Below are 10,930 nucleotides of genomic sequence, written 5' to 3'. Positions count from 1 at the left end.
TCTGCAAAACAAAGGTGACTTAGATTGACTCTTTTGCGGAAAGGATGGAACCTGAACTCTCTCTGATTTTGGACCCAGCTGAGAATTCTACTTAAATATTCAAGACAAATGGTGAATAACAGAGGGGACAAAGAATCCCCCTGCCTAAGTCCCTTCTTGCCTTTGAAGAACCCAAATATTTCCCCATTCAGAGATAAAGAGTAGCTAGGGGTAGTCACACATTGCATCAAAATTATGATGATGGAATCAGGGAAATTTAAAGCTATAAGCATGTCATGAAGAAATCTCCACTCAACTGAGTCATATGCTTTCTGAAGATCAGTTTTCATCATGACACGTGGGGAGCAAGCTTTCTTTTTATACATTTTTATGAGGTCCTGGCATATCAGTATGTTGCCCACTATGTCTCTACCTTTCACAAACGCACTTTAAGAAGGGTTGATGATACTAGGCAATATAGCGCTAAGTGAATTGCACAATACCTTTGTGACACATTTGTAAAGAGTGTTACAGCATGCTATAGGCCTGAATTACTGTACACTCTCAGGAACCTCCACTTTTGGGATCAAGGTAAGAATAGTTGCATTGCATTCCTTCAAAAGTTTCCCAGACTGTATCACATTTTGTACAGCTATGGTCACCTCCTTCCCAAAAGTTGGCCATGCATCCTTATAAAACTGACTGCTATATCCATCTGGCCCAGGGGCTTTGTTTCCAGGGATGGAGAACATTGCTCTCTTGACCTCCTCATCAGTGACAGGGGCAAGTAACTCCTGCTGTTGTTGCAAGCATAAGCAATTCCCAGCTCGAACAATATCCAAGTTAACAGGCACTACTTCTTTTGAAGTACCAAGCAGCTCTGAAAAGTTCATGCTTTATATATATGTATTGATTGATTATATTAAATTAGTCAAAATATTAAAAAATTATAAAAATTATGTTAATATATTATTTTAATATTCTTAAAATTTTAGTAATTATTTAGTGTATAATAAGCCTATATATAATATGATTTAACATTATGATGTTGGTTGAAATTAGCAATTAAGTTGGATTTCACTTTCAATCAAAGTTATGTGGCCTAATCACTACATTTGTAATTAATTTATAGACTTGATCTCACAATTATCATCTAAATTAAAGGGGTTAATTACCATTTTTGCATTTACCCTTCTAACCACATCATCTTCTACCCTCTTTTCACATCACTTAAACTATTATATACTTTAGTTAATCCACTCGACTTCCAACATAACATAACATACTCCCTCAAAATCTAATCCAATTCATTCTTCCCATTTAACTTTTTAAGGCCATGTTTTACAAAATTTGACTATAAATACATTAAAAAGATAAAAAATATATGAACACATACAATATGACATTAGCATTTTGTTTGCAAACATGACTCTTGGAAGTCCAAATTTCTTTCTCAAGCGGGTAGGTAAATGTCGTTGTGTCTTATATATTCCACTCTTAGTTTCGTTTCTTCATATTTTATACAATGCATTCATCTCCGTACTCGTGCCCCTTTTACACTCGATAAGATCACTAAAAATTTCCTCTATTCTGGTCATCCTTCTTTAGATAAGATGATCCACCTCATCATTTGGAACCATACCTCCCTCCCCATATCGATGGGCAGTGTAGGTATCCGTACCTTGAAACTTTGAAACCTTTTCTTCGTGGCTCGTCTTTGTCGGAGAACCATCTTCCTCCATTAAAATCTTGCCTCTTCTACCATTGCTTCTTAAAAAATATATTTTGGGCCGTCGCTCCAAACCATTACCCTTGGTTCCCATCTTTGGAAATTTTCTAGACTTGGTTGGCCCTTGATTCAATGTTATTTAGTTTGTTCCATTGGTGATGGTGAGAACATTAATTTGGGATGCTAATTGGAGTACTCTAGGACCTTTAAGATCTCTTGTATTGGGTCCTTTACACTTATCTTTATTTAATCACCGTGTCTCTTCTGTCATCGTTTATGGTTCTTAGGACCTCTTTGATGTTAAACTCGTGCTTCCTTTTTAATACCACGGTTTTTTGAGTTTAGTTCACTCGGCCGAATAGGGGAAACTCAGCCGAGTAGTGTGTCATGTGTTTTATGGCTAGGTTACTGCCCAAGAACACTCGGCCGAGTAGTATGATACTCGGCGGAGTACCCCAGGTGTTCGACTGAGTAACCGGTTTGACGGGTTATTTCTGCGGTCTTGATTAAAATGATTAGAGAAGTATAAATAGCATGTTGAGCAGTTTCTAATCAGTTTCTAAATCATTATTTTACTAAACCAATGACGCCCTAAACTTCTCTAATCATCTTCATCATTTCCTAAGCCAAGGTTGATCGATTGTGAGCTTTTGGATCTCGCCTTCCGTGTCGATTGTGTTTGTAAGTTTCTAGTATTCCTAATCATTTTATTATTGTTATTGTTAGACTTTGTCCAAGCCCTAATTCGTGTTAATTTGGGGGAATGGTTTATAGTGATGGTATGTGATTATTGTGTGTAGGTGACGGTGTCATGAAGAATTGCTATTGACTGCTTGTGTTTGCTTAAATTACAAATGGTAGGGTTTCCCTACTTAGTTGCTTTTTTTAATTTTGTTTTTAATTTTTTTTTGTGAAATGTAAATTTCCATTAAGATCAAAATAGCTATTACAAGCTACATATTTCAATAACATACATTTTCCAACACATAGGTAGCTAGATATTACAAACACACTTACAGATTAGTGAGCCATGAATGATCCCTAACATTAATGCTCGTCTTCACTCTAGCCTGCAACCAAACCTTAACTTCACGTGTTATCAGCTTACAAAGGATATCATGTCTCTGAATGCATCCTTCCAACCTCCCCTTGTTCCTCTGCATCTAAATATGGTATTGTGCAGCAAGGAACATGCACAATATCACACCTTTCTTCATCTTAGAGAGTTAACAGGTCCCAATCCACTGGAAAAAGTTAGTAGAAGGGAGCAAGAACCCACACATTCTGGCCATTTCTTCTAAAACTCGTTTGCTATACTCACATTCCATAAACAAATTTGTATGTGTTTCAGTTTCAAAGTCTACACAGCAAGCAAGAGTTATTAGGAGAGATACCCAAGCTCCAGAGCCTATCCTTGAGAAGAATTGCTTCTATTGCTATCAACCACCCCATGAATTGATGCTTAGGCAAGCACCAACTATTCCAGATGTATTGATGCCAATGCACAACCTGAAATTTCTTCCTCAGTAACTCGTATCCACTGCTGATAGTATACCCCTTACTGTCCAAAAGCAATTGCCCATTAGAATAACCAGAAGCCAATCTGTCCCTCACTTTACATATACTTTTCCACCCCCAGCTAATGTCTCCACTGGGACTGTACTCAGACCAGTTAGCCCCTTTTAAATAGATCTGACTGATCCATTTATCAGGACCGTAGTAGATCCACCACACTAACTTCCCTATTATAGTTATATTCCAAGAGAGACTATCTTTAATGCTCAACCCTCCTTCTTGTTTTGGAGAGCATACTTTTTCCCAACTTACTTTAGGCACCTATATAATCCGCATTGACATCCCAGAGATAATTTTTACAAATAGAGTGGTTTTTATTCAACACACCTGTTGGGATGATGAAGATGTTACTCCAGTAACTGTAGATTTCAGTAAGCACAGAGTTGGCCAAGACAAGCCTACTTGCAGAGGGCAATTGCTTGGACCCGAAGCTCTCGATTCTGCTAATCAACTTCTCAATCAGGATATTACAATCAAATTTCTTCATTTTTCCACAGGTAATGGGAACACCCAAATATCTGAAAGGTAGCTGTCCCTCAATAAACCCAGTTGTTTGTTTAATTGATTTAAGACGATATTGTGTGATGTATTGGCATGATAGTATTGATATTGGAATTGTCTTTCTTGGATGTTTGGATTGTTGTTGTTTGTCTGTGATCTCGAAGCGCGTTTTTGGCTAAGTGGAGTCATCTTCGGGCATGGCTTCACGCCCTTGATTTTCCGCTTGTGGTTCCCGTCACAAAGGGGGATGTGCACATTAATGGACATGGGTTATTACTCGTTGCGATGAGAGGGGATTTGGTGGGCAAGGCTGCGGTCCCCCACTTGCGGTGTGGATTAACTATTGCGATGGGTAATCTGGCAGGGCTACACACTTGAGTGTGTAGTCGGTTACTGGTTACTATGTGTTGGGGTTGGTGTCCTTAACAGTTAGTGCAAGGACTAATAAACCTCTAAAAGGATCAAAGGGCATACTTTGGTATTATTATCAGTTGATCCACGTTTATCAATAACGGTTGGCTTGCTAGATAAGTTTGACGTTATTGTCATACAGATGGCGGTGATCAACTGGTCCCTAAAAGTCACACCTATAGGATACGTTCGAGAGATGTGACGGTATGAAAATACTGTCATGTAGATGCCAAAATTGACTAACCAGTTAGTCCGAGTTATTTGACTAAGTAATTAGTCAAATACGTGATGTTGAGATATTATATTTAATACGGATTAAATATCATGGGCTAAGGCGAATTAACCAGTTAATTCGTGAAATTAAATATACGTAATTTATATTTAATTAAATGTATATTAAAATAATTATACAATACTGTTTTTGTCGGACACGAATTAATAATTCAGCTAACCCGTATTATTAGCCGATGCCTTAATTTCCGATAACCGATAACAGTTTATAATATAAACCGCGTCATATACATTTTAAGCGAGACGGGTCGGATCATCGGATCACTAGTCAAATGAGGAGAAAGTGGAAAGCCCACTCCCTCCTCTCTTGACCCGCGGACCGAGGCAACAAAAGGAGAGGCTCCCTCTCCTTTTGACCTAGCGATTTTCATTTGACAGAAAACTAGGGTTTTGGAGATAGTTTCTCTCTGAAACCTGAGATCTCTCATCTCGACAAAACTCACATCAGTTCTCCCTATATTGCAAGGCAATCGGAGAACACTGTTCTAGCACAAGGGCATATCTCGGACAAAGTCTTGGGTGCAACGATTAGGAGGGAATCGCTTAGATTTTACGATCTTTACGCCGCAATTAAAAGGACCCGAGGTTGATTTCTATACACTTATCGTTTCTATTGTTTTATCGTTTTATGACTATAAATTGCATGTAAATTTTACGTTATAGTCCTGCAATTTAAGGGGTAGTATACGGATATTAACCCACAAGTGGTATCAGAGCGAGGCCACGTGAATTTTTCATGTGTTTTTCATAAAACGATCTTGAAACGATTTTGTTTTGGCTAAAAATTTTGTCTCGGCAGCCATCCTTTTAACTCGGCAGAAATTTTTTCTAATTTGCTGCGTTTTTGGTTGCTTTGGGAACCGTGTCTTGTTTACACGGTTGCTCTTGTTGTTGTTTTGTCTCGAAAACCAAACCGTGTCATGTTTTACACGGCTGTTTTGCTTCAAATTTCATGTTGTTTTTACATGTTGTTATTTTATACGGAGATTATAGCAACATGTCAAGTTTTTGTCAATTGTCAAATTTGTTTTAATGCGTTTTTGATCATATTTGCAATTGATTTTGTCTCGAAATCAGTTTTCACGAGGGTTTGGGATTTTTCAGAAATTTTTGTACTTGATCGAATAAAGTTTCAATCGATCGAGTGTTTTTTCTGCTTGTTTTTGTTCGATCGAGTCCCTGATGTACTCGATCGACCCTGTGTCAAAAACCTTTTCTCGATCGAGTCCCTGTTGTACTCGATCGACCCCCTTTCTAAACCTCACGCTCGATCGAGTTGTCCTCGTACTCGATCGAGTAGTGTTCTTGATATAGGTACTCGATCGACCACCAGTTTAGTCGATCGAGCACCTCCTGATTAGCATTCCTCTCGATCAACTTGCGAGTTCGATCGATCGAGCTCCCCGTCCCTCGATCGAGCACTTATGTCCCTGGATCGAGGGATTTCGTCTTCTTGACTTTGAAAATTTGTTTCTTTTGATTTAAATTTTCCTTTGGCTTTAATATGTACTTTATCCGGATATAGTACACTCGCTTAATAGTGAATCGGTTCACTCACGTACCATATAGTTGTTTTAAAGTGTTTTTAAAATGACGGATTATAATAGATTAAAATTAAATGATAGAAGCGGTTTTATCACACGAATTTTAATCATTAAAAGGTGGTTTGGATAAATTTAACATAATTACAGAATTATGTCACGAATGAATTTGTTTTAGTTGATGCATTTTTATTTATCGTTTTGTTGAATGCCGTGAATGCCTTTTAATTACGTATTTAATTTTACAAGCGATTGTAACTTAGTGTGGCCTTAGTAGAACGTGTTACCGTAATGATGGAACACGGTCTTGGTTGTATTTTGAGATCTTGTATCTCCGTTTTGGATTTTTCACTTGTAATTACAGTTTTAATTAGAATGTAAATAGGTTTATATTTGTAATTTTAATTGTAATTTTTGAGAAGACCAAAGATGGAGACCGGATGCTCACTCCCGCTACTTGGATCAAGATGGAACATCAAGACAAGCTTTCGGGTCCAACGGTGGATTCCAAAGTTGTATTATGTTCTTTTACTAGGATAGGCCACACTAGGACTTTTTTTATTTACGTTTTTGCATTCATTTATTTATTTTTCGCAACGATAATATGCATCATATTCCGCCTAAAAACCAAACCACCTAATTTATTGCATGAAAACTGACACATATAGAGGTCACGAGTTAGTTTTCATTGACATTCTCATGTCACACGTTTTAAAGCCATCATCCAAATAAATTCATTCACGACAGACGCTAGTTATTCGTTCACTTAAAAATGAATTATAATTTAGTTGATGGGATCTTCCTCGTATAAACCAAAATTGAGAACGGTCTTTATAGGTCAAACTCCAATGAGTCCCTTCTTCGTCGGTAGGCATACTATGACCCCTTCTACGTCGGGTAAGTTGGAACCGATTGACCTATTTTATCTCAACTTGTGGTCACTCGTACGATCCTGTGATCATAGTGGACTATAGATAGGATTTACGGAAATCTATCGACCAAGAGTTCTTACGAAGAATTAGCTAAACAGTTGGCTTATCAATTTACTGAAATTGAGTCTTGGGATCACTTGTATCATTCTTGAGGGAGATCAATTATGCAAGTGCAAGAGTCTACATGTTTAAAATGAATTTTAAAATAGACTTAAATCACCTCGATGAGTTGCTTATTTCGTTTTGTTTTTCTTTCTTTTTTCAGTGTAGATCACGTTTTAAATCGCTTAACATCAAATGGCTGGTTCAAGTGATAACCCAATGCCAAGTGCCACATTGGACCGTGAGTCCTGGCTTAGGATCTTCATGAATCGGATGAATCGGTCTACTCGATGAAGAATGATGGATCCAACTTCGCGGATCGGGAGGCAAAGATTACGGAATCTGCCGCTGCGACGGAAAGCTCAAATATCTACTTGAGCCCATGCCGCCACACCCAGTTCCCACGGCTGGAGCTAACGAGATCGCTACTTATAACGATTTCGTCATGGAAGCGGGTGCGATTAAAAACGTGCTCATTTTTGCAATGGAACCCAATTTGCAGAAACGCTTCATAGCCCAAGGTGCAAACAAGATTTTCACCACGCTCACTAAGGAATTCTCGAAAGCACCGAGAATCGTGACCTATGAGCATACCACTCGCTTCTTTGATGCGAGACTCCAGAAGGGCCAACCGGTTAGCCCACACATTCTCAGCATGATTGAGAATGTCGAGAAGCTGGAGACCTTTAACTGTAACATCAGCGAGAATATTGTTATCGACCGTATTCTTCACTCACTCCACGATGGTTATTCGCAATTCAGAGCGAATTACTATATGAATGATTTGAAGAAAACTCCCCATGAACTGCACTCCCTCCTCGTACAGACCGAGAAGGACATGAAGTGCAGTGGGAGTTCGAAACAGGATGTCCTCGTTGTGTCAAACAAAGGGAAAGGTAAGGGCAAAGCTCCGGCAAACCTAACAGTAGGTAAGGCGAAGTTCAAGAAGTCGGGTTCAGGGAAGAGTGATCCTGGTGAGGCAAGTAACTCATCAGGCATGACAAAGAGCAAGAGTGAAAACATGGAATGCCATCATTGCCACAAGACTGGGCATTGGAGACGCACATGTCCTGTTTATCATGAGGACTTAAAGGCAGGTCGTGTTAAACCTGTTGGTATGTCTTCTCTCTCTTCTACTTTTATTCATATGATTGAGATTAACCACGCAAGTTACGGAACTTGGGTACTTGATACTGGTTGTGGTTCTCATCTGTGTAATCATGTGCAGGGGCTCCGAAACATCGAACCCCTCGTAAAGGGTGAGGTGGACCTGCGTGTTGGAAATGGAGCAAGAGTAGCTGCCATCTCCAAGGGGACATATGTGATCCAGCTTCCAAGCGGATTTGAGTTGTCATTATATGACTGCTATTATGTACCTAGTCTTTCTAAAAACATTATTTCTGTTTCTGCGCTTGATAAACTTGGTTTTTCATTTGTAATAGAAAACAATGCTTGCATTTTCTCATTACACGATATGATTTACTGACAAGGCGTTTCCATGAATGGAATTTATGTTTTAGATCAGACCAATGAAATATTACACGTAATGAATAAAAAGTTAAAGGTTGGTGACAAAGATCAAACGTATCTATGGCACTGCCGTATGGGACACATTAATGAGAAACGCGTAAAACAGCTCATCAAACATGGAGCTATCTCGGCCTTTGATTTTCAATCATTTGGCACGTGTGAATCATGTCTCATCGGTAAGATGACTCGGATTTCCTTCAAAGGTGTTGGAATGCGCGCTGCTGACCTATTAGGGCTCATACACACGGATGTATGTGGTCCTATGTCAATCACCGCACGAGAAGGCTATAGATATTTCATCACTTTCACGGACGATTTGAGTAGATATGGCTATGTCTACTTAATGAAGCACAAAAGTGAATCCTTTGAGAAATTCAAGGAATACCAAAATAGGGTGCAGAACCTATTGGGTAGAAAGATAATAACACTGCGTTCGGATCGTGGTGGCGAGTATCTTTCTCACGAGTTTGATCAACACCTGAAGGACTGTGGGATTGCCCTACAGTTAACTCCACCTGGAACACCTCAGTTGAATGGTGTGTCCGAACGGAGAAATCGAACACTACTTGATATGGTTCGATCCATGATGAGTCACACGGTTTTACCTGATTCATTATGGGGTTATGCTCTTATGTCGGCGCCGCTCTAATACTTAAATCAAGTCCGTCTAAAGTGTTGACAAGACTCCATATGAACTATGGAAGGGAACGGTCCCTAACTTGTCCTTTATACGGGTTTGGGGCTGCGAGGCTTATGTCAAGTGGAGACACGAGGATAAGCTCGGCCCGCGATCGGTCAAGACATACTTTATAGGTTATCCTAAAGGAACACGTGGTCATTACTTCTATTCGCCAACCGAACAACGTGTTTTTGTTGCGGCTAGTGCGACATTCTTAGAGAAGGAATTTCTCGAGAATGCAAAGAGTGATAGAACCTTCGACCTGTCGGAGATTCCAGAACCAAATACCGAGCAACTATTGGAGGAACCTATTCCTTCAATCCCGGCTGCGGTGAATATTCCTGAGGAACCTAGGAGGTCGGGAAGAGTCTCTATTCCTCCGGACAGATACATCGGTATGGTCGAGGAACATGACATAGATGACGTTCTACTCTTAACGAGTAGTGAACCCGCAACCTATAAAGGTGCCATGACCGATTCGACTCAAAGCTATGGCTTGAGGCCATGCAATCCGAAATGGACTCCATGTATGAGAACAACGTGTGGGATCTTGTTGACTTACCTGCTAAGGTTCGTCCCCTTCAATGCAAATGGCTTTACAAGATAAAGCATTCTGTGGAAGGTCAGCAAGATATCTACAAAGCACGACTAGTTGCTAAAGGTTTCACCCAAGTGCCAGGTTTGCACTACGATGAGATTTTTGCACCCGTAGTTATGCTGCGTTCCATTCGGATTATCTTAGCGATTGCCGCTTTTCATGACTATGAAATTTGGCAAATGGATGTGAAAACCGCCTTCTTAAACGGTTTTTGGAGGAAGAGTTGTACATGGTACAACCCGAAGGTTTCATCGATCCAAAACATCCTAAGAAAGTGTGCAAGCTTAAGCGTTCCATTTATGGACTTAAGCAAGCATCAAGGAGTTGGAATCATCGCTTCGACCAAGTGATAAAAGACAATGGATTTACTCGATCGGTCGAGGAACCATGTCTATATATCAAGTCGAGTGGGAGCAAGATTGTCTTCCTAATATTGTATGTTGACGACATACTCCTGATTGGGAATGACATACCTCTCTTAACTTCGGTGAAAGTATGGTTGAAAAACCATTTCCAGATGAAAGATCTGGGAGAGGCACAAAGAATTCTAGGCATCCGTATCTATCGAGATAGATCACGACGGATGTTATCTCTCGATCGGGGAGTCTTACATAGACAAAGTCCTAGAGAGATTCAAAGCATGACTAACTCCAAGAAGGGGTTCCTTCCCATGTCCCCGTGGGTGCATTTGAGCAAGTCTCGGCACCGAGACACCGGAAGAGAAAGAGCGCATGACACGGATTCCTTATGCTTCGGCAATAGGATCAATCATGTATGCCATGATATGCACACGTCCGGACGTGGCATATGCATTGAGTATGACAAGTCGATTCCAACAGCAACCAGGTGAACCACATTGGTTGGCTGTCAAGAACATTCTTAAGTACCTACGGAGGACTAAAGATTGGGCATTGACTTATGGAGGCTCTCAAAAGCTATGCGCAACCGGTTACGCAGATGCTAGCTTCCAAACGGATCGAGATGACTCGAAATCTCAGTCTGGATTCGTTTTTACTCTTAATGGCGCTGCAGTCAGCTGGAAGAGTTCGAAACAAACTGTTA

This window comes from Silene latifolia, chromosome 9 (assembly GCF_048544455.1).
Source record: "Silene latifolia isolate original U9 population chromosome 9, ASM4854445v1, whole genome shotgun sequence".
Lineage (NCBI taxonomy): Eukaryota > Viridiplantae > Streptophyta > Magnoliopsida > Caryophyllales > Caryophyllaceae > Silene > Silene latifolia.
The sequence above is the reverse complement of the archived record's forward strand: the minus strand, read 5'-3'. Positions refer to the sequence as shown.